Source organism: Corvus brachyrhynchos, unplaced genomic scaffold, assembly GCF_000691975.1.
Source record: "Corvus brachyrhynchos isolate BGI_N302 unplaced genomic scaffold, ASM69197v1 scaffold103, whole genome shotgun sequence".
NCBI lineage: Eukaryota > Metazoa > Chordata > Aves > Passeriformes > Corvidae > Corvus > Corvus brachyrhynchos.
The window spans coordinates 4,719,299-4,743,512 of NW_008237436.1; the positions used below are offsets into that span (position 1 = coordinate 4,719,299).

A 24,214-nucleotide genomic window follows, 5' to 3' on the forward strand; every position below is an offset into this window, starting at 1 on the left:
TCGGTGCCTCGCGTGTGGCTCTCTGCCCGAGACCCTGGGGTGGCCAGTTTTGCTGCTGCCGCCGAAGCGCTGCAGGGATGCGCAGCTCCCTGTTGAAAATCTCTGCTCTAAATCTCAGCCTAGAGCTCGCCTCCCAGTCGTTTTTGGAGGCTTCAGGCTCAAGAGGTCGAGGTGATTGTGGGGGTTTCGGCGAGCGTCTCTGCACCAGCAGCCTCGGGCTGCAGTAGCTGGAGTGTTTGTGGCTGGCGCTTGAATCCATGCTGGCCCCGTTTCCTCGAGCTGAGCTGCAAGGAACTCAGCAGCCACGGCATTTAGGTCAGTGCTGCGCTTCTCTTGCGTCAGGAAAGCTGTCAGTGCGGCCCCAGCCAGCCTGCTCCCCGGGGCTGCAGGAGGGAGTGAGTCAGGAGATTGTTCTAGTGATAGCACAGAAAATACCTTCTCTCTTACTGCCTGCCGCTGCTTTCCTGACACTCTGCTCCTCGTTGCGTATTCAGAAAGCGTTTAGCACTGTATGATTTGCATTGTGAAATGATTTGTTATTATAACGGGACCGTTGTAACATCCGTAATCTAATTTTTTGCTGTAGTTATTCCTTTAATTTGTGCAGCAATGTTTTGAAGGTTGAATTAATGTTTGAGGGTATTTTGTTCTATTGGAGGAAGTTTTTTGCCTGACTGGAGAAATACTGCAATGAAATTTGCTAAGAATTTTGTTACGAGTAATTTTTTTTAGATTGATCTTGGGGTTTGTTTCATTAGTGCTTTCATTGTGGAGAATGGTTTTTTCTGTGTACGTTCATCAGGAGTGTAAAGCGCTTTTGGGTATGATGAGTAGGAGAAGGATCTCAGTTGCTCTACAGTCATTGAGATGGGTGTTCCTGCATACGTGCAGTGCATTTGATATGTATTTAATCTCTTTTCCAGTGGCTCTGTTTAACTTCTAAAACTGGTCAAATAATGCAATCTACTAAATGACATCGTGTAGTAGTTTCATTATAGTAGTTGTATGTATGCAGTGATTTTTCTTCTGGCATCTTGGGACTCCCAGAGTATTGTGGCTTTAGCCCTAGTAATACTTACTCGTGATTAAAATACAGTGTTTGGATGTATGAAAATTGATATAAGTTCTGTTTATTAATATCAATAACAAATTTTTAGCTTCTTGTCATTGTAGTGTAAGTTTTTACTTTTCCCAGGGGTAATTAGGGTCTGCCGTTTTGTTTTGGCCTTCCAAAAACTTTTTGTTCAAGTCCATACAGCCTAAGAGATAATGTGGTAAGAGGTGTTTGCTTGTGTGTGTTTGTGCCCTGGAAGGATTAAGTAGATGTTTTTTCTGCTTGTTAGCATGGTGTGATTTTGAAAAAGCTCTAGTACTAGATCCCAGTTCTCTGGTAAGTAAGAATTCACGACTCAATATAGTTAAGATTATTTTAAGCTATCTAATGCCTCCATTCTCTGCTTTGTCTCCTCTCTCCCTCCCTCCTGCCCCCAACTTTTTTGGTAAATTAACTTATATTTGGGGACAGATATTTCAGCAGGTCTAGGAAGAAATACTTCACAATGCGGGTGGTGAAACACTGGCAGGTTGCACATTCACAATGAGAGGTGGTAGATGTCTTGTCCATGGAAACTTTCGAGGTCATTTTGGTCAGGGCTCTGAGCAACCTGAGGTTGGACTAGATGAGCTTTACAAGTCCCTTCCAACCCAAAGTATTCTATGATTTCAGGTATTTTTCTATATACTGTTAAGTACCACAGTAGGATTTACTGGTATCTTTTTTTTTTTTTTCCCCTGACATTCAAGTTGATTAAAGGAAAGCTTGTGCCAAGGACAGAATCCAGAACCTGAGTTTTTCCATATGCTTGAGGAATAGAATTTGTGTTTTGGCAAAGAAACGAAGCTGAAGTTTTTCGCCTCATTATATACCATAGAACTTCATTTGTCCTATAGTAATAATTACTACATGGTGCCAACTCCACAGTCCCTAGGAATTGATTTGAGTGTTCCAGATGTGGACTGGTAATGACTTTGGGATCTAGTTAGGCTGCTGTTTGCGCAAATGAAGTTTTCTCTTGCACGTTGTGTAGCTTTGACTAGATTTGGTTTCGGTTTAAGTAACAGTGCATGAGCACATTACTTATTTCTTGTTTTATTGATTTCTATCTACCTTTTGAAACTTTTTTCAAAGCACAGGAAGAATTAGGAGGGTTTTACAATACAATTTTTGAAGCTCCTTTGGTTCAGGCAAGTGATTGAACATCCATGTCTGATTTAACTTCCTGAATCAGCAAATCATCCTCTTGTTGCCCTCTGTTAAAGCATAATTTGCCAACTTTGTGATTACACTGACACAGTGAAGACTCAGAGTCCCTCCAAACCCCAAGGTGAGCTCTTGAAATGAGTGTTGTTTAAGGCTTGATATATATGTTGCTTTCAAAGAGTAACAAATCTGTACAAGAAACCGTTATCTGGAACATACTTAAGAATGTTGGGGAAGCAATATTCAAGGCATATATTTAGAAAATTGTATTCAGGCTGAGAGCATATGCTATTCATGTGTGTCTTCTAAAAATATTTTCACATTCAAATTACACACCCGCTAGCTGCTTAGTTCTAACCATGTTTTTGCTACATGATGCTCCCTGAGAAACTGAGTATGGAGTGGGAGGTACCAGCTGAAAACTTGCTCTGAAGGTTTTGTTTCTTGGATTTTACTTTTGCTTGACTTTCCTTCTTTTTCCAGAACACTTCCAAAATGGCACTTAGCAAGTTTAAATTTGAATGTATGAATAATAAAGTAACTAATTATATATGTACCTCTTTTTCTCTTTTTAATTCTTAAATATGTTAATCGTGTTCTGTTTTTCGGAGGTCTTGTACAGACCACAGGAAAGCCATTGTCTCACTTAGATAATTTTTTTGTGTATGTAGTCAAGGTGACTGTGATTGTAAACTTTCTTGCATTCCTCAACTATTTTTAAGCCCACACATTCGTAACAGTACTGATTTTAATACGTGTATGTAGTATCCTTTGGCTATTGTATTGCAGTGTTTTAACCAAAGGGAGGGAGATCTTTTCTAAGATCGTAAAATCAGTAGCTGAAATATGAGGCCAGGTTTTTTTGTCAACTGCTGCCTGTTTAAACCCTTTTTTTTCTGGAGTAAAAACCTCTTATATTTTTATGACTCATTTTCAAAAGTACAGGGGGGAAAAATAAAAGAGATGCTGCATTTTTTCCCTACTATGGTGCCTGTAGCCTTGACAGAAGAGGAGAAATCTATATATTGCTCTCAGGTAAAGGTAGACTTCTTTTTTTCTTCTTGGATCCTATATGAGTGCCTCTTATTTTAGCATCCTTAACAGGAGTGTGTTCTTTGCTCTGTAGAAAGAGAGAAGCTGAACACTTTAGACCTGATGCAGTGCTCTCAGAAATCACTGCAAAGATTTCCATTTGGGAATTGCAACTGGCCTCCAAAATACTTTTAAAATTTTCTTTCTATTCTTAAAGATATTTTGCCTCCATTTCCTACAGCCTGTAGGCTTTGAACCCCATTCTAGTAGGGAACAGTAGCCAAGACTTAACTTTGTATCCCTTGTGTTTTCAGAAATGAATTATTTTCAGGAATATTTCTAGTGGGAAAAGATAAATGATGAAATGTTGCTTCTGAAACCCATGGAAAGATGGGTGGTGTCTGATATGGTTGTGGTGGTTGTGTTGTGCATTTGTGTCCTTAGGATTCTTCCAGTAGTTAGGTTATGCTCGTGTGGTGTTGTGGTGTTGCATTGCTACTCTAGTGAAAGTCAGCAAAAATAGAAAACACAGCTTAATGTTGATGGAAGGATTTGGATGGGACTCAGCATGAGGTAATATAACAACAGCCAAACAAAATTCATGTCTCTGTAGTGGCAAAAATATTGGCTAGCTTGATGTTAAGGACTTGAAAAACTGATGTGAAAGTTTGCAGTTGCATTGGTTCAAAGATTTACAAAGTAAGAAGGATTACAGCAAGCCGAGTGTTTTGAAATTAAGTGAACAAATAGTATTTTCCCAGATGTGATATGTTGATTTCTGGTTTCATACATTAATTGGTGTTGCCCTGTTAAGGTAGGTTATATTTGACTGTCCTTTTTGTTTGGCTCTTAAACTGGTTTTCTCTTCCTCTCTGCGAAAGTCTGGGATTTCTAAGGTGGTTTTAGGTTTAACTGATTGACTTATGGCAGAATTCAAAGATGTGTTATCAGAAAGATTTCATTCATTTTGATTTTCAGCAATAGCCGCTGAAGATAGTGTTTTACAGGCCTTAGGAAAACTGGGATGGTGTAAAAGGTGCTATCACTCTTTTGTGGGTATTTAATAAAAGGGAAATTAATACCAAATTGTATCTACACAGGTAAAAAATAATTGATATAATGACACTTAGAAAAAGAATCTCAATTGTTTTGTTTTGTTTTCAAAGTAACTTTGAAGTCTGTTTTGTTTTCTTGAAAAAAGAAGTGGTAATCAAACATATTAGTTAAAGTTGAACCCTTGTGAATCTTGGGAAAAAAATTCCAAATATCTTGCTTGCAAAACCTGGTTCCTATGTTAGCAGAGCAAAGAGTATTAAGTAACGCACTCAGTGTCCAAGAAATTGGCCAGTTCTTTTTAATTTTAAGCACACTCCATAATGTGCTTCAAGATATTTCTTCACATATTCCAGTACTTTCAAAAGGAAGGAGTCTTTTCAAGTAGACTCATTCTACTAAGTTTGTAAGATGTCAGTCCATACCGAGACAGGAAAAAAGAGCAATGATCCATTTTGTGAAGTTTAAAAGTGACAGATTATCCATTCTTACTTATCTATTTAAACTTACACTGATGTAACATTACCTGTCCATTAGAGACTTTTCCCTCTGGTACTTGAAGCACTTGAGCTACATTTTATCACCATTATCTTGTGGTTCTTCTCTTATTTAGTCTTGGAGTTTTTTGCTTTCTGCAATCCCATTTGGTGAAACATCCTATGTAAGGAGGCTGGCATTGTTACAGCTGCTTTACACTACGCATGAACAGAGGCTCCAGCTTCTGCCATCTCTTTCTGGTAAGTGCTGTGTAAATGCAAAGAAAGACTGATGCTTATTCTGAAGATTTTAAAATGCCTGTCCTGTCTCCTCTTTCTGGAATTGCCAGCATATTGCATATTTCCCTGATTTCTCACAGAGTTGCATGAGTCTAAATAGTTTGTTAAAGTTGGTAGGACTAATTCTGTGTGAACTTAAAGCCTTTGCAAAATCTTTCCTCTTTCTGAATTATCCCTTGGTGGTTTTGGGGTTTTTTTTTTAGTGTCTGAAAAATGTATTTGTATATGAAGTCATTCCTTAGGTAGTGCTAATGAAATAAAATAACGTATCTTCATTAAGGTGTAGGACACAGATATTTTTATATGACAGTTTTTATTTGCTGGTGGTGCTGAAACACCACATAATGATTGAGTTTTGCTATGCTGGTTCCTGTAAGAATGCATGTGGTTCTTCACCCTCAGAAAGGAGACATTTTCTGCCTAGAGACCACTACCTTTTTCTAAGTAATTTTTTTTAATCCCCAAACTGTTTTTAGAGCATTTTTCTGTAATTCTTGGATCCTGTCTTGGCAGGGGGTGTGGGGAGTGGATGAGTGGGATCGTGGTGGTGGAAAAAAAAAAATTACCTTTTTCCCCTCAAGCCTAAAATACCAATAGTTCAACTTCTAGCTGAGACAAAATATTGCTGAGTTCTGGTTTGCTAATGTAAACTTAGCCCCCCTCTCATTCTCAAGTGGTGCAACCCATTGGCCTGTTAAGTGCATCTAATTGTATGTTCTCTTCCCTGTCAATCCCTCAACCTTCCTTTATACTTTAAAAGTAGTGATAATATGTTCCAAAGCTATGGTAGTGTTCAGTACTTGTTCTATGTAAAGCGTCATTTCTACCTTTGCCTTTAGAACAGAAGGGAATGGCTGTAATTGTCCTTTTCAGCCTGATAGTGCTTTTTCCTTAGATCTGAAATGTTATTAACTAGCCACACAGGTAATTTTTATATAACCTGTGGTGTGCTAATGCAGAAGTTTTGAGGTGTGCTGATGTCATTCTCTGTACACAATACGGTATTATTGACACGACTCTTTTTCTCTTTCTCTTTTTTTGTTTTTTTGGTTTTTTTGGCTGCTTGTTTTCTAGTTAAGGTTTTCAGTAAAGTAGTTTTGCACCTTGGCCAAAACTCAAAACCAATTATCTGCTTTTTACATGGCAGCAGCACCTAGCAAGGTGTGGGCATACCTGTGTTGGCAACGTACCACAGAGCATCTCCTTGCAATTTGTTCGCTCTTCCCTCAGATGGTGCCAGGACTTGTTGCTTCGTAGTCAGGTGTTGAACTTCCTTTCTCAACTAGATTGCCAAGCAGTACACTCCTATAAAAAGTTGCAAACATGGAAATACAGTTAGTTTTGTCACAAACAACTATTCTTTAGCAAATTTTTTTTTTCTAAAACACCAGAGCAACAGTTTATTGTTAAAAGGGAACTTAAATATTTAGTAGAATCAATTACTCACCTTTATTAATCAGAAAAAATATTGAAATATCTTAACACAAGTATAAAATAAAGATATCTAAGGTAGAAATTTGCTGGTGAAGATGCTCTGTCAGTTTGAGAATCTGACTGACCTCTCATTTTTGGCTTTAGGATTGCTGGCTTGATTGCTGTCTCTTTATGCTTCCTACGTGCATCTTTCAGCCATATCCCTCTTTCATGATTGTGTGATTGATGCATGTGCACCATCCTGTGACCTAACTTCTGCCACTTAAACACTGGTGGCAAATTCAACTCTTTTTGTGGATATTTAAGAGAAAATTGTTGGAGTATCCTGTAGTTTAAGTGAATGAGGTCAAATAGGGACAGGCCCTCTATGCAACCTAGCAAACAGCAGTGGCTATTAAAGAATGCTTGAGGAAGGCATGTAAATAGTGTCTGGAACTGTAGAATTTTAAAGGTTTTCAGTGTATTTAAAAATACCCCAGAATCCAGTGTTTTAAAATAAATGACTTTTGGATAGTCCTAAGACCAAGGTTAACAAGGCTGCTAAAGTAAATTTCTCTTTTTCTACATATCCTGCTGCTATTTATTTCTTGTTGCTGTTGTTACCACTTGAACAGTGTCTATATTGTTTACAGTAGTGTCCACAGTATTAATATTTGAATCTACTTAAAATAGCAGGTATTAAAAGTTCAAATAAAATAATTGTTTTGAAGATGAGCTTTTCTTTATTTAGTTTGTGTGGCAGAGTTCATGTATTGCCACACAGCGTAGATAAACTGTTACTGTATTTCATGCTTCAGAACAGAGGACATTACTGAACTAATATAAGGCAAATTTATTTTGTAATCCAGCTTGTGCCATTGGGTAATCATGGTTTTATAAAACATTTCAAACTTTTTTTATTATTACTTGTGGATTGTTTTAGTGAGGGTTTTTAAATAATTTTTTTTGTAATTAGCAATGCTGTACCATATCTCATGCGTGAAATAAAGGTGTAAACTTAAATCCACAATGGACATCCTTATCAGAGCAAACTGGAGGAACAAAACAAAATGGCAGTAGTAAAGGAGAGGTTTCCAAACTTGTTGCTGCCAGTGGTGTTAATTTCTCTTTATAAGTATTTTTTAGGTTTACAGGTATTACAGGTATCTCTCAGAGCAGGACCTCCATCCTATATTCATCAGCCTGTGAAACACCTGAAACCAGGACCCAGCCCTGTGCTTCTGCCTCGCTTAGGGGTTCATCACCCCCTACTTCACTCTGTCCCTTTGTCATCTATCAAAATTTACCTCTTTACAGCAGGTCCCCTTGGAAAACTGCTCTCATAACAGTACCTGATTAAAAGACATTTAAAGTGAAATGCGAGTGTGGTACTGGTTGCCAGTACAGCTGGGAAGTACTCTAATGTTCCATGCTTAGGAATAATGTGTGGCAAGTAACTTGTCCCACAAACCCTTCTGCAGATAAGTAATCCTATCAAAGGCAGTTGAGTGCATTTGATTAAGGATTACATGCGATTAGTGGTCTGCAAGGTTAAGAGTACAACTTGTACCATTAATGAGTATTCACATATTAATGCTGCTTTGAGCAGAGATTGAACTAGATGATCTCTGAGGTCTGTTCCAACTGGAATGATTTTTTGATTATCACACTTGTATTATGCAAACAGACACTTCATTTATAAAAAAATCCATTAGTTGGATAAGCTAAACTCTAGTAAGTTACTGCCGTTATTTTACCTAATTGGATCACGTTGTAGCATGGAGTTGCAAATTTGACCCAAGTTTAAGATTTAAAATAGTAAGAGAAATACACCCATGCCTTTTTTTGTGTGTTGCTTCAAATTCCTTGTATACAGTTTTATGTCAGATTGAATTCCTTGTATAGGAATTCCTTCCTGGCGTACAGTTGCCTTATTCTAGAATTAGTCCAGAACAGAGTGCCTGAAAATTTGATGCTTTATGTGCAATTGAGGTGTGTGAATGGATTTAAGCTTACTCTGCCTAATTCAGGAACCTCTACTACTGAGACTACGGTAGCAAAGGCATCGGTGCAGGTTAGCAGCCTAAGAAAGGCTTGAGGTCCTAAAAACTTTGCAAAGCAAGGACTCAGAATGTGAGAGGGCATTCTTGTATTTTAAAAAAATCCCAGACCCACTGCCACCCCAACAAAGCCCCCACTGTTAGAATATACTATGTGGGTTCTGAATATATGTAAATGTTGAAACACAGCTGGTTGAGTTTAGTAAACATTAGTGTGGTCCTCCTCATGCAGGGGAATCATATGAATTTTCTTTCTGTGTTTGGATAAAATTTGTACCCATTGATACTTCTATAACTGTTCTCATTTAGTATTGTTAATTACTTACTTATAAGTGAGAAGCTGGTGATAAGAGAGGAAATCTCCAAATGACTGCCTGTAAAAGACCAATCATTTTAACATGCATGCAATTAGAAATGTTTTTATGTAACATTTTAACCCTCCCAATATTTGAATTAATCTCAGTAACAGGCTATAGTTGTTGTCATATCTTATTGGTAGGAGTGCATTTCAGGGAAACATTTGGTTGTATGCTTTTATTTAAAAATATAAGGAGGATGGTAACATCACAAGTAATGTGTTAAGGCCCTGGCAGGTCTCTTGGGTTTTTCGGGAGTATGGAAAGCAATTAGAAGGAGTAAGAGGTGCTGGGAAGGAGTGGAGTTATTTCTTTATGCTACTCTTCACCACAAGGATGTTGTGGGCATTTTATTCTTTTCAAATAATGTTGATTGGATGTTATGTGATTATGGGATTAGAGAAGCAAAAGACTGAATGCTAGAATAAAGTGCTAAAGACTCCTAAGTCACAAGGACTCAATGCTATTCATTCATTTAGTGGTTCTAAAGGATGAAGTGGCTGATCTGCTAAGAAGAATGCATCTCGTTAGGATGAGATGCTGTGCCAGAAGACCGGAAGCTGTCAAGTGTTGTACATTCCGTACTTTTAAACTGAACACAAGGAGCAGAGCTGGAATTTGCAGACCAAGGACTCATATTTTAATGCCACTTAAGTAGATTTGAATTCTGCATGGATAGTCAAGTAGTTCTGTGAGCTTTCTATGCAGTTGTATCTTAGAGGTAATGAAAAATACCAGCTGCAGCTGGGGTACTTGTAATGTGTCTCTTGCTTATTTGTTTGTTCCCTAATAACAAAGGCATAGGCTGCAGTCCGTACTTCAGTTTGGTTGGTTTGTGGGTTGGTCTTCTATATCTACCTGCTCAGTACTTGGATTTCTGAAATCTCTGAATTCTTATTAAACTGCAAATGACTTTTCAGTTCTCCTTTTTGGTAAAGTTTGAAAGCAGGTAGTGGATTTGAAAGTTAGAAAAGGCCAGGCCTAGCCTAAGCAGACATGTTAAACTGCATTTATCTGTTCTGTGTTTAGCAGTCTAAACAATGACTAAGTTGTTTCTGTTGTTAGTAGACAGGAGAGGGATGGACCCACATATTGATACACTCACACACCCTGTGTAGTTCATCCCACCTGAAACTTGCAGTATATGGCCTTTAGCAGGAAATTGTGCCCCGGGCAATTTTGGTGAGGCTCTTCAAGTTGTCATTTTTGATGCCATTGTGGGGATTATGACCAGTGATGCAGTGGTGGAACTGAGAGTTAAAGCAGTCCAGTAGTATGCTTTACTGCTTTCAGTGGCAAAGCTGTGATTTACCTTGTAATTTACACTCAGGTGACAACAGCAGTTTCTTAAGTGCTGACATTTGTAGCTGCAATTAGCTGTGTGGTCTTGTTCCCTCACGTTCCCTCCTGTTGTACTAGCACAGTGAATTGTGCCATCATGCAGTGACTTGAATCATAAAACTGATCCTGACTTCAAGAGGAGTCTGTAGCAAGCAGCAATTTCTAACCCAAGCTAGTTCCTCGGTCTGGTCTAGTGGGTGGCTCTACCAGGAGATGGGATCATGACCCAAGGACAAGAACAAGCAGCAGGAGGGTCCTCTCTCTTTGAACTGGCATTTTACCAGAATAGATGCTCATCAGATTATGCCTTTAGAATCTGTGACTCATCTTGCCCTCAAATAAGCATCCCAAGTAAAATACTGCATACATTCCGTAAAATCAGAGAAAGTTGTGAGAAACTTGAGGGCAGTCTTCTAAAGCTGTCTGTATTAGCATGATGGTGGTAGATGACATTTGGTGTTTGTAGCTACAAAATAATTCATGCTGGAAGGAGTAACTTGAACTACTTGAAGATAATTCTATATTACAAGCTAATGTTCTGCAAAAATACCTGTATCGTTAAAGATACCCAGATGAAAGTTTCTTTGCAGAGAGGAAATATATACTATATAAGAAACAGCCCTAAAATGTACTGAAATGGTGCTCTGCAGTAGCACTAAATGGAAGTTCTTATCTTCTGCTCAGATGAACTGTCCATCTGGTTTAATGAATTCATTTATACTTTATCAGTCACTGCATATATATATATATCCTTTATGTGTTTTAAATGTTATTGATAAGTAACAAGTTCTTGAAAGCTAAGTAAAATATTTTCAGTAACTTTACACAAAATAAAGTTGCTGTATTTCTTGCTTCCAGTTCAATTTCTTCAGATGACCTGTAAATTTTCAATAATGGCAATACGTTCATTCTGCCATTTGGAGGAGCCTGTGCCACAGAATAATGATCTGAAGAAAGCTCACTTATTTGCAAGGAAGAGTCTTCATTTGGGAATTAGCACCGATGCAACTCAGAGGTGTTTTTTCAAGTCCAGGTAAGTTTTCTTAAATTATACTTACTTGGGTTTGTTACGATGGCATTTCTTTTAAATTAGCATATATGCTGTGTCCTGTCAGACCTTTGTGTTGGTCATTTGACATATGAAGTATGTTGAAATTAAAAGGCACGTGTAGGAGCACACATACTTACGAGATGAGTGGAGGGAAATTGTCTGGAAAGTAATTCTAGCACCATTTGTTATCTCTGGAGTAGCTGTTGATGTAGGTTATGATCTTAGTGACACAATTCCCTTTTGCTGTGTGCTTTTTCAGAATTTTTGTATGTGTTTATTATATAAATTCAATATTTTGCTGAGCCAGAGTTGTTGTTTTGCATCAAAATGTTAGTTATTAAATCTCAAGTCATTCAGAGGAAATAAAAAGGAAGCCGCAGTCAGGTTTTCACAACTTGGAAAATTTTATAGTTAAAAAAAATCGGCTTTGGAATTTTCTGCCAATCTTATTTTATTTTATTTTTTCTTAAATGTGTCCTTGAATCTTGGCATTGTAACACTGGATCAGGATTTAATTTCAGATGAATGGTTTCTGTAAGTAGCGTTAATTTTTTTCAAGACATCCAATTATTTTTGTAACTTATTAATGACTTTGAAGCACAAGTTGGTTTCTAGTCATAATCTGTATGGAAACTGTATGCAATGTACATTCAATAAGACTTACTAGTGGTAGATTAATAAAATGATTGTGAACATTTAAACAGGTACTTGAATTTCTTGTGTTCTCATTGCAAACCGGGGGGATTCTCCAACTGGCAGTGGGTTTGGTGTTTCAGCCAGCAGCCAAATAGATGGTAATTCGGAAAAAAAAGCCCAGACAGACAAATGCTTCTTATCAGGCAGAGTACAGTTTGTCAGCCTTTTCAGTGGTACACCAATCAAGACTCTTTTAATGATACCTGTCTACTTTGTTAGACAAATTACGAGCTAAATTACTGGATTGCTTGCATCTTTATAGATGCATATATGGTCTGAGAAGGCTTAACAATATAATTAGTCTTGCTAAAAATCCTGCAGAATTGAATGTACTTGATTTCTCAAATATATTACTATGGTATCTTTTGGGTCTGGAAACAGAGGCTCCTCTTCTGCGTGTTTTCATGCACTTTTGACTTCTTATCAGTGCCTTCCTCATAGAGTACTGATGCTGAGAACTTTGGTGACATAGAAAGAGCATCATTTTTTTAAGTGTAAGCCTTTAGTTTAGTCCCCTCATACTTGTAGGAAACGTGAAGATATTGTTTTAAATAAATGGTTTCTAAATGTAATGGATAATTAGAAATCAGAAACTAGTTAAGAAAAGCTTTTGAACTGTTAGTGTACACCAAACAGGAACAGCAGTAGTGGAAAGGAGGCTGTTGCTTCAGTGAACTTCTAAAAATGGAAATGCATGTCAATAAAATCATCACAAAACAGAATTCATTCTGGAGATAATGCTTATATTTTCTGGTTCTATTTTGCAGTATGAATACTATGAATAGTGTTCACCAGATACAATTTTAAAATGGTTTTTTAAAAATGCTACAGAATTATACGAACTGAGGGCTTTGGTGTATCCAAATTTATTTTTAATGTAGTTGAAGAACAATATTTATTCTTAATCTTATTAGATTTTCCTCTTGGTCAGAATCCATTCTGGCTGCACATGAAGTCAAACTTTAAGGGAACACAGTTCCATTGAACCCAAAGTAGGACAAGAGTAAAACTGAAACCAAGTTCAGTATTATTAATAATAATGCTTATGGCGTCTATAATACGGATATTGAGAGCAGCAAGTGGGTTTTTTTTTTTTCCAGACTCTTTCAGCAGATCTATTATTTTCCTGGCACAACTGCCGGTACAAGGATAAAACTGGGTTTTTGTCAGAGAACAGAGTCCTGTATCTGAAGAGTAAGAAGGTAAGGTATTTGAGATGATATAATTCCAGCAAGCACTTAACAGTCATTTCAGTTACTTGTTACTTTGCACACAAATATACAAAAATACTTGATTCATCATGCATCAATAAGTCTCAAACATTTTATATCAGTTCCTTTTTGCTGGTTGGGGTTTTTTTTCCCCTTTTTATCTCATGGGTGGAATTTCTGAAAGCATTCAGCTCTGCTTTCTAAATGTGTTTTCTGTGAAATCAATGTGCTGACCTGAGTGGGAATAAAGGTCGGTTTATCTTTGGTGAGACAAAGTTAAGTTGTCAATAACTGATGTTGAAATCCCATCCTTGAAATGCTAGGTCCTTGACATTCAGTGGGATGAGAGTCTTAGAACTGACTACTGGGGACTCCCAAGCTACAGATCAGGTAAATAACTTCTTTGGAGGAGGAAATGAAAGGTTTCTTCTTTTTAAAATTATGATAATTAAGTAGCAAAGTGTGCAACTTATACTATAAATATTTTCCACTTAACATTTAATTTAAAATAGACATGCCTATATTTGTGAGAGGATTTTTTAGTTGCAGTTTGAGCCTTATATAATTATCTAACATTTCAGCAGTACTGTTTCTAAAGAGGACTTTTATACTGACACAGACCATGAATGTGTATTTCTAATCCCATTTTCCAACATGTACCTGTGTGTAGCTGGTCCAGCTATTGCGGTTTCCATTTTGCAAAGGCAGAGATGTCTTTTGGTATTGAATGTATAATTTAGAAGTAACAGCTTCCGTATTAGATAAGTGATAGGTGCTCTGTTCAGATCATGGGATTAACTTGGTTTGTTTCCTGCTTCAGCTGGTCCTCACTTTCTCTGGGGATAGGGTGCCCCAGTTTATGTTGTGACAGCTCAGTATAGTTTGTAACAGAGAGCCTTAAAGTCACCCAGAGCTGGTGCTGCTATACTTCATTTCTGCTCTTGGAAAGTACAGTGGTGTAGCAGGTACTGCTACCTCAGTACTGGAGGCAGGAAGCTTGGAGAGGAACAGTGTGCAATGGCAGCAGGAACTGTTATGGCCATCTCCAGTAACTTGTCCTAGTTTATCATCCAGCGTCCTCTTCCACTCTGCTTTTTTGGGGGCATGGGGAGGAAAAAGTGGAAAATGGTATTGTAATTGTTAGAAAAAAAGCAATAAATTTTCCTTGTTAAAAAACAAAAAGTTTCTCTTCTGTTGTAGTGTTTCAAAGAGAAAACATTACAGATTTGTGTATTCAAGACTTAACCAAGTTCAACTATAGACTTACTTCCTTGCCACCTTCAAAACCAGAAAGATGATATAAAAGGATCAGTATTTTGAGATCAAGATCAAGAATAAAAATTGAGAGTATTTTAAGATAAAAGATTACAGCAAATCAAAGAAGTACATGTATTACCTTTTAAGATTTATAACTTCAATGGACTGTTAACATCAATGAGATACATTTAGGGTTTTCTATGTTCACTTCTATAGGCAATAGAGAATGTGAGAGAAACAGCTGCATCTGAAATAGATCATCTGATTTAAGAAAGTAAGCACCTATTCCTGCCAAGCAATTGGTAAAAAAAACTTACTAAAATACAAGTGGTTTTGTAGTAGCTTTCTAATTAATTTAAGTAAGTAGGAGTATAACATGCTTGTAATAAATTGTGTGTTCCTAAGTGGTGAAGAATACAGTGTTTGGGTTTTTTCTCCCCTATAGAAATGAGTAATCCCTGTAGTTCTTGCTACAGGATATACTAAAACAACTGGGGGAAAATTGAATTTGTAAAGTTGTAGAAAATCTGAGCAACAGTTACTAAAGGTCCTTTATAATTAAAAAAAAAAAAATTATGTAGTACACAGTACATTCAATCTTAGAGAAGTGGCATATTTTAAGAGACAGTTCATACCACTGTAGGTAAGTTTGTGCTGTTAGCACTTTAAAACAGAAGTATCTGAGCAATACATAAGCTGTGCACGTACCTCTCTCTGTGGGTAGCCCACTGACATATTAATTTTATGAAATATCTTTGTTCCACTGTTCTTTGGAACACAATTAGCTTCCTGCCCCCTCAGAAAGATGCATCTTAACTTGTTCTTGGGACTTGTGTTCCAAGAATGTCTAAGAGAGGGCTCATGTGGGAGCTGATGTGTAGCTTACCTCAGGGCTTAACAACAGTGGCAGCACTGGATACCACCCAATGTGCTATGTTGGTTTTGGGTCCCAGCATCATGACGTTCTTTTGAAAGCAGGCCCAAGAATTTGTTATCCTGGTCATGAGCTTCCAAGCTTAAATGCTGTCCTCATGGATCCCACTCTTTTGATGTTGTCATTTTGCACTGGTTGGTTATATTTTTGAAGGAGGAGACTCTTTTGCTGTATCTGCAATAGAGCTATGGGAGTTCCAGGGTCTTCCAAGAGAGGATATCTCATTCCTGACATTCTCACCAAGCAGAGGTGATGAAGTTCATGTAGTGCCTTGAAGATTAACTTCATTATTGTGCTGTGGAATGGTAATTGTGTGGTAATTTCCATCAGAAAGAGGAGTGAAATTGATTTATAAGGAGTAGAAGTATTGCATCCTTCGAGATGCTTTCTGTAAGTTAAAAATATTTTAGATTAATTAAATTTTTTACAGAATTTCATAGTATTGAGAAATGATAATTTCTGTATATAATAGACTACATTTTCTGGCAGGTCTTTAAAGTGCTCTGTTAACGATTTGCAATGAGAATTTCTCTAAACAGAGATATCATTGTTAAATGTTTGTTTAACAAGATTTTCTATATAAGTATGCCCTTCACATTAATTTATGATAGGATGCTGTACAAGAATTGTAGTATTGATTTCTATTTTTAATTTTTTTTCTTCTTACTGAGGTTGATCAACTAGCAAACAAAAACCCCCAGCTTTTAAGTGCTTCAATTTTCAACACAGATCCATCCCTAAGATGAGAACACTTATGCTATAAAAAGTAAATATTTTTTTTTAATAACTAATATATCTATCAGTACATATGCTAGGTTATGGTCACTGGACTTCTTATTCCATACAGTTCACCTTTAATAACTAAGTTACAATTGTAGATATTTCACTTTCTCCAAAGATTCCTGAGAGTAGAGGTCTCATTTTAGGGGGAGACAGAGATTGGGAGACAAAAACAATGCATGTATGTATTTCTCTTGAGTCTGTTTTGGAAGCTGTTGTAAAGAAGTCACAAGTAAAAAGGAAAATGTGTTCTTGTTTTATCAGGTGATTCTGGTGTGTCAACTCAGTTGTCTGGGAGTTACCATTCATAGGGTCCCAGAGATAACACAGTGGTTAAAACCATTTTTTTTCATTTGTTTTCTCCTTTAAAGAACACTTTGATAAATAACTAAAGTTTTTTACTTTAGAAGCAAAAAAGTTGTTTGTTTTGTTTTTTAACAGCACAGCTGGAATTGGGAGATGCTGTTTCAAACAACCAAGTAAAGTACAGGTGTCGGCGATTGAATGACGGAATGAATGAATTCCCAGACCGGCAGGGGATCTGAATCGTTTATTCAAAGCAGTGAGTTGGTTTTATACACTTTTCTAAGGCACAGTATTTCTATATATGGCGTGACCTATCCCACGTTGCCACATCAGCAGCACACTTTCTCAATGTCCTTCTGTGGGATGATCACTCGCTGTTCACCTGTCAGTCAGATCCCGGCAGGCTCCTCTCCGTAGGGCTCTGCCGTGTGACACCTCCTCTCCCCAGGGTCTGGTGCAGACAAGCCTCTCTGTGTGCTGCCATGTGCTCCTTTGTGCTGCCATGTGCCTCTGCAGGCAGGTTTTACAGCTCACAATTTACTTCTCTCTTATAATTCCCCATATACAGGTAGTGTGGAAGTACTATTGTGCAGCTGAACTAAAGGGATTTTGCTGGATAACTGCTTGCCTGTTATTGTCATTGACAAGTCACAGGTAATTGCAAAGCTGCAGTCTGGCAGAGGAGGAATAATTGCTTTTATGTGTATTTTTCAAGCCAAGACACACACTTTCCTTTTACCAGTGTTTTTACAAAGATTCAAAATTACCACAACATTGTTGCTAAAAAAAATATAGTTCATTTTAAAAGAAAAGGTGGTGTGAAAAGAGTAGTGACACCTGAGTGTCACAGAGAAAACTTTTGTCAGATGAACTCCTGACAGAATCTGGCAGAAATTCAAAGTCTGGTTTGTCTCTAGTAATTCCATTAGCATTTCAAAAGTTGGTGATGTTCTGGGAATGACACAGGAGGGATTATTTTTTGAGTTAAGAATTAGTACTCTAAAACGTTGCCTGCTCTAGGAATATTGTTCCTATCTTGTGATAGGTAAATGGACTATATCAGAGACACTCAATTTTCTATCAGACATTTCTCTACTTTATCTGTACTGGCATAATTGAAGTATCAGCCACCTTTCCCCAGTGTGAATAGAGTTGTATCAGTATAAAACTGTATCTCTTGGTAGCTTATTTCCACATAGAAGGAAACAATCTAGGAGGGCTGGCCCAATTCCAGAAATTGTTTTTATTTATATTGCAGTTGCTGTGGTTGTATAAACTATTTCTATTGGAGATTTTGCACCAGATGAAAGTGACTTCAATCTAGTTTATTTGCCCTTATCCATACAGCTCCATAAAAAATTACACCACTTCCATTTCATAGGTTTGATTTGCCTTGGTAGACAAACTCACTCTTTACACTGACTTGTCTTCATTTATGCTAAAGTATATAAACAATGAGTGTTTTGACAATGAAAATGCATCTTTCATTCTGATATAAGCCTAATCTATTCAGTTAACACTAGAACAACTACAGTTTACTGTGAAGGTTAGAGTATATCCATCTGGCTGTGTGCACCAGTGTTGGGGTCCCTCCCCTGCCATGGAGCCCTGGGAGAGGGGCCCTGAGGGCACAGACACGGGGCTTCCCTGCCCCTGCTCAGCCTCGTTCCCACTGGTTGGTTTGTGTTCCCCAGTGTGGCCAAGGACCCTCGGGTCCTGTGATTGAGAGTTCCTCGGCAGATCCCGGCCATGGGGCTGGAGAAATAAACACCTTTGAAACATCTACCACAAATCTGTCCATATATATTTCCTTTCCACGGGACTCCTGTTTGATATATGCTTGTTACAGTAATCCCCGCTGTAACGCACCAGAGCCTATAGAGCAGCTGTCCCCATCCCAACTCCTAACAACTCTGTTCTTCAGCATGGAGTACAATGTTTTACGTATTCTTATCAACTTTCAACTACTGTTTTATAGATCAGTGTCTTGTCTCACTTTTCTGCTGTCCAGTATGCATTACCTAAGGAAGAATTAGGAAGGCTGAAGTCAGAATGTCAGAACTTGGATCACTTGCAAATACAGCTGATCTGCATGTGCTTGTTCTATACAGATATTGTTGAGCAGATTCAGATCATTTCTGTTTTAAAGCTACAAGTGAGGGAGAGATCTTTGATCCATCTTAAAAGGTGGGGAGGGGATTGTAAAGGGGAAAAGAACTGAAAATAAGTCTCAGAATACTGCTCCAAGCCTGGGAGCAGTAAAGAAAGGACCTTGCCAGAGACTAACTTGCAGGAACAGAAAGAGCCAAAAGCCCAGGGACCTTTGACCATTCAGAGAACATTCACTAGCTTTAATTATCTGTTCTCTGTCCTATGCTTACTGACTGTTTCTTCCACCTCTTGCTGTCCATTCTACCTCTTCACTTCTGCTTTGTTCCTGCATACGACATATGCTTCCTCCCACCCAATGTGCCCTCCTTACCCTGTACCTCCTTCTATGTTGTTTGCAAGCAAAAGCCACCTGCAGAGTAGAACTACTGTTACATTTACTGCAGTCCTGCTGTTTGTGCTGTGTGTGGGCTTTTCCCCTGTGCTGTCTTACCTGTTTAGACTTGTTTTTTTGTATGGTCGGGGATCTTTCACTGTTCTGTATATTTGCTCTATCCAGCATAAATGGAACTTCAATTTTCGTAAGTCCTCAGAAGACCCTAAGTATGGTTTAGAATAGTGTTCCTTTATCCTGTCCTTTTATAAAAATCATTCGTAGGCAAATGACCACCCTTAATGAGATGAGATATATGAGATTCCATTGGATAAAAAGGAATTTTGCTCTTGTGGTTTTTCTATAGGTGAACCAGTGATTTAAAAGTATAATGTTACAGCTGTGGTTATATCAGTGTCCAGCATAATAGGATGAACACTTCAGAATGAATTTTCTATTGACTGTGTTTGCATTGCACTTGCAGTGGTTCACAAATTGCTGGTTTGTTTTCCATGTCTTACAGCTATATAATTTGCTTTCTAGAAACCATTTTGGTAGGTGTGGGTTGCTTGTCAGAAATCCGTTCCGAAGCTTGAGTGCAAAGGAGGCAGGGTACTAATGATGAATAAGAATGGATATCTTGAGGATAACAATGGATGTGGCATCTTCAAAAGCAGTGGCATTCTGGTAAGAGTTTGCGTGTAATTTATTAAACACTATGTGATAATTCTCAAGAAAATGTGTTTGTGTCTCTCTCTGAAGATTTGTCTGATGGAATTTTCTTCTAAAATGTGAAAAGTAGGAGGATTGCTCTATATCATGCATTATTTTAAATTCTGAAGCAGTGTACAACAACTTAGCAGTGACTTCTTGCATATAAAAACAGTGAAAGCATCTTTTTAGAAAAGTAAGTTATTTTAGAGAGGGAGTTAGTGGCCATTTATGGCTCACTGTGAGCCTGTTTCTCTGAATATTTAGAACTGAATATTTTTGAGTTTCTTTTTCACTCAGAGTATAACTAATCTCTCGTGGCATATTTCACCACTACACATGGGAATGTTCTAAAAGGCATTGCATCCAGCTTTGCAGGAGATATAAAGCACATAATTACTGACAAACTAATCATAGCTGGAAACTTTTAATCCTTGTATTGGTTAAAAAAATATGGCAGCATGCTAAGTTCCTGTACTGGTACTACTTTGTTGGAAGTTTCACACCATATAATGTACACAATTAGAAAGTGCAAGTAAAAACACCAGTGAAAGTTCTACTGTAACTGTAGTATAGTAGAAGAAGCTCCTTTAAATTTACTATTTGAAGTAACTTAGGCCAACAATTCCCTAAGCAAAAATCCTTATTTTCACCAAAGCCAGGTATATTCTTATATGTGTATATACTGACTTCTTGAAATTAACAAAGAATTTGTGCCTCTTTTTCTTCCTACTCTGAATTCCACTGGTGGTTGATATTGAAGTGGAACTGTTCTGGTAGCAGCTGGCAGTTCTTAAAGCTTCTTGGTAAGGGTATTTTGAGGTGCTGGATGTGTATATGCCCTGTAGTGAAGAGCAGCACAGACTGCACATTCTTCTGATGAACCAGTTTCATAGCTGAGATAGCTGTTCCAGACCATGCTACTTCCACTGAAATTAGGGTTTTGACACACCTCAGGAACTCTTAATTTTGTCATGCCATGCAGAAAGCAGCGGTGGCTCCGGAGCTGATTCACAAGCAGATTAGGCGTTAATCGGATAGACTGTGTTGGTCAGAGGGGTGGTGGTTAATGTCTGAGAGTGGCAACAGCGTGCCTGTCAGAGGCCTTATCCCTGGTGAGAGGCAAGGATAAGGAGCTCAGACACATCCTTGTGCTAACACAGATACTTCCCATGGACACACAGTGAAAGCAGGAAAATGGGGGTGTATTTTTGTGGGTGTGAGTTCCGTAGCCAAGCTGACAGAACCCAGCTGCGCTGGACTTCATTGCACAGTATAGACGTGCACCATAACAGGTACCTAGGGCAGCAGTAATTGAAACAGAGCATCCTCACTAAGATACTGGGGGAGGAAGGACAGAGAGTGCCTGGTGGGTGAGCTCCTGAGAGGTCTGTGGCCCCACTCCAAAGGCTGATATAAGTTAGACCTAAAAAGATTAATGTAAGCAGTCTCCTTATTTGAAATTAGGTTGGCAAGGAAGGTGACTAAGAGTCACTATTATTTAATATCCCTTCTGTAACACTCAGTTTTTCATTTTTACTTTCGAGGTGGGAGGGAGATGAAATCTGGCCCTCAAAGTACTATGTACTCATTCCAGTGCCAAAATAAAAATCACAAATCAGCAACTTAAATTTAGGGGCATACTAGGTCCCCTTAACTGCACTGGAAAAATGTGCGCATTAGATATATAAATGTAAGCTTAGATATCTGGCTCAATGTACTTATAAATGATTTTTTTAGCTGCTGTGATTCTGTAGGCTAATGTAGTAAGAAGCTAATGGAAAGGAAGCTAGGCTGCTTAAAACTTTTTTTTTTTTTTAATTTTTCCAGGCTAATCTTTCACTCAGGTTCATTGCATGTCAAGTATTTGGTTAATTATTTTATCTTTTTATATTTTAAACCAACTTTTTGGGGGGGAGTAGGGGGAGAGGGGGCTAAGGGAGTGGTGGTAAGTTCTTAGTTTTAAGTTCCCTCAAATTCAGAAGTAGGATATCAGTAAAGAAAAACCTAGTTTGCAATTTTCATGTCGCAGAGGTATCTTATCTGTAGTTGCAGTAGTTATGAAAGTCAAGTCTGGAGTGTCCTTTTCTGTTGATCTTTTCTAAGATGACCATACTGACTGGTATGGTTTCAAATAAAAGCAGTTAAGTGATTGACTTGTAAAAGAGTTGACTGTCATTTACTGCTTAATTCCTCTTTTGCTGAATCATTTCTGTGATATTAACTTTATTTGTGACACTTTAGTAGGTGCAGGCCTGAGGGGGAAAATGTTATAGTTCTTTCACAATTCATTGGTTTGTGGATATTTCTGTTGTTGTTTCCACACTGAATGACTCATATGTTAAATGAACATGCCAGCCTCAAGGCATGCCCTCGCTATTGCAGCCCACAGTGCAACTTGATACCATTGCACATAAAAATGTGGAAGATGCTCATATCCGTTTGAATCCTTGGGAAGTTCTGTGCACTTCGGACAAGTGTGTTAGCAATTACTCAATGTACCTCGTTTCAAAAAGCTGCATTTTACAATGTCTGATTGCTCTTTTTCACACTGTTGATTTGCTGAGTTTGTAAGCTACATCTGTCTTGTGAGCCCAAGTTGGAACTGAGAAATAATGATTTTTAGTTGCCTTTTTTTTTTTTTTTAAACCAACATGGTACAGTCTCGTATTAATTTCTGGACTATTTGATGAGATACTATAGAAGCATCTGATTTATATTGCCACCTGTGTATTTTTTAATGTATTCAGACAGATTCAGCAATTGTTTTATTTGGGAAGTTGATAGCACAGTTCTAATGCTCTCCACATTGTGAAAACACTAATTAGTGTTAGACTGAACCAGTTGGCCCCTGGTTACCTTAGCTCTCCTTGAAGTTTGGCTTTCTTACTCATTCAATTTTTTGTTGTTTAATAAGAACATGAAAGACAAACCAGGTTTGCCTATTGATAAAGTCACACAAACTATCACTTACATTTCAGAAGCTTCACATCAGAGTGTTGCTAGGAGCAGGTTCTTTAGTATCTGTAATAGGGAGAGATATGTGCACTCACAGCAATGAGAGGAAAGGCTTTGAAAAGCATATGAAGTAAAATGTTTCTGATATTGTTTTGAATCTTTAGGACATTTGGGCTTTTTTCATGGGCCATGAAAGCCTGCATTGATTTGTGTATTGGAAGTATGTGTATGGCTCCAGAATTTTTGTTCTCTAGATGACAGGGCTGTGGTTTTGATAGGAATAAGACAGATTCCTGTGACAGGATAGATAAAACATATCACAAGTCAGGTATTTTGGCTTTTAAATAATGGTCCTGTTCTGTCATGCATAGTGTGTAGTGGAGGAGTTTATGCCAAAGTGAACAGACTCATTTACAGTAAGACCACTCTTTAATATAAATTTTTCACTTAACACTACTCGTGGCTGTACATTGGGTGCAACTTTTTCTGTTCATGTCCCTGCTCATTTTTGGGAGGAGATTGTCACTGCTCACCTAACTATTTTCACTGATGAGGAGCTTGTCTGTCTCATCCTTTGGCAGCAAGACTGGGCACATTAATGAAAACTATGTGCAACTGCTAACAGAATTGATCACAATTTCCACAGGAAATGCTGGGAGGCAGTAAAAGCTACTGTTTCAATCCTGTTTGCAGTTCTAGCACACCCAGACCGAGTCATCTCAGGTCACTTAAGGGTGTCTCACTAAAATGGTATAAAACATATAAAGTTGTAACAGTTCTACTGTTTAATCTTCAAGTGGTGTTGATGTATAGGCAAGGAGAAGAAGGAGGCAGCAAAGTGAAAATACATCAGAAATTACTGATCTGGCCAGGCTGTTGTGTTTGAGAGAATGGTGTGTAGGTGCAGGGGGTGGTGATCTTGTACAGCTGCGTTTGCTTTTAATAGACCATAGCAACAACAGCCGGCCAGGAAGCGGGTAAGCTGGTGTATTCCACATCTACAGGTGTAAAAGCTGCCTCACCGGACTTCTTCTTGCAGTCTCCTCTGTTCCTAGTCTTTGGCTTGTCAAGAGCCTTCCTCTGTTTGCCAGGAGAGATCCTGGAATCCTGCTCGTATCTGCTGCAGCATGTACAGTTTTAGTCCTGCTCTCTCACTTTCCCACCTGTTTCAGAGTGTTTTTTCTGTTCCTGTACTGCGTGATGAAGATGAGCAGCTCTCAGGTAAAGCTCAGGGACTGAGTTTTGGCAAACAAATCCGGGTTTCTTGCAAGCGTAGAAGGTGCACTGATGTCAGCGGCTGCTGGTACCGTTCTCTTCCCGTGGAATCCTTTAGTGCTATTCTCTCGGGAGGGTGGTTTCACCCGTGGCTGTGCTCAGCTTTGCCAGTTACCGACACACGGACCGTGTTGCACGTGAGCACGTCCAAGTGGCCTTAGGGGGTTCTCTGTGAGATCTGTCCTGGAACCATCTCGGACAGAAATTTCTCCATTGGGATGACCCGGGCATCGCCTCGGTGCCTCCAGCCCGCCGGGGCGGG

The 24,214-nt window shown here is 38.3% G+C and overlaps 1 long non-coding RNA gene across 10 annotated transcripts in view; it reads left to right on the top strand.

Moving 5' to 3' along the window:
• Positions 1-6: 6 nt before the first annotated feature.
• Positions 7-24,214, top strand: part of LOC108446002 — a 43,181-nt gene continuing 18,973 nt past the window's right edge. For 3 of the 10 annotated variants that reach the window (XR_001861105.1, XR_001861100.1, XR_001861109.1), the window contains exons 1-7: positions 7-5,082; positions 11,150-11,324; positions 13,139-13,240; positions 13,573-13,639; positions 14,723-14,780; positions 16,662-16,782; positions 19,552-19,695. This is a non-coding gene — a long non-coding RNA (uncharacterized LOC108446002). Of the gene's footprint in view, positions 5,083-11,149; positions 11,325-13,138; positions 13,241-13,572; positions 13,640-14,722; positions 14,781-16,111; positions 16,207-16,661; positions 16,783-19,531; positions 19,696-24,214 lie in introns of all 10 variants that reach the window. The other 7 variants (XR_001861101.1, XR_001861104.1, XR_001861102.1 and 4 more) reach the window with 7 other exon arrangements.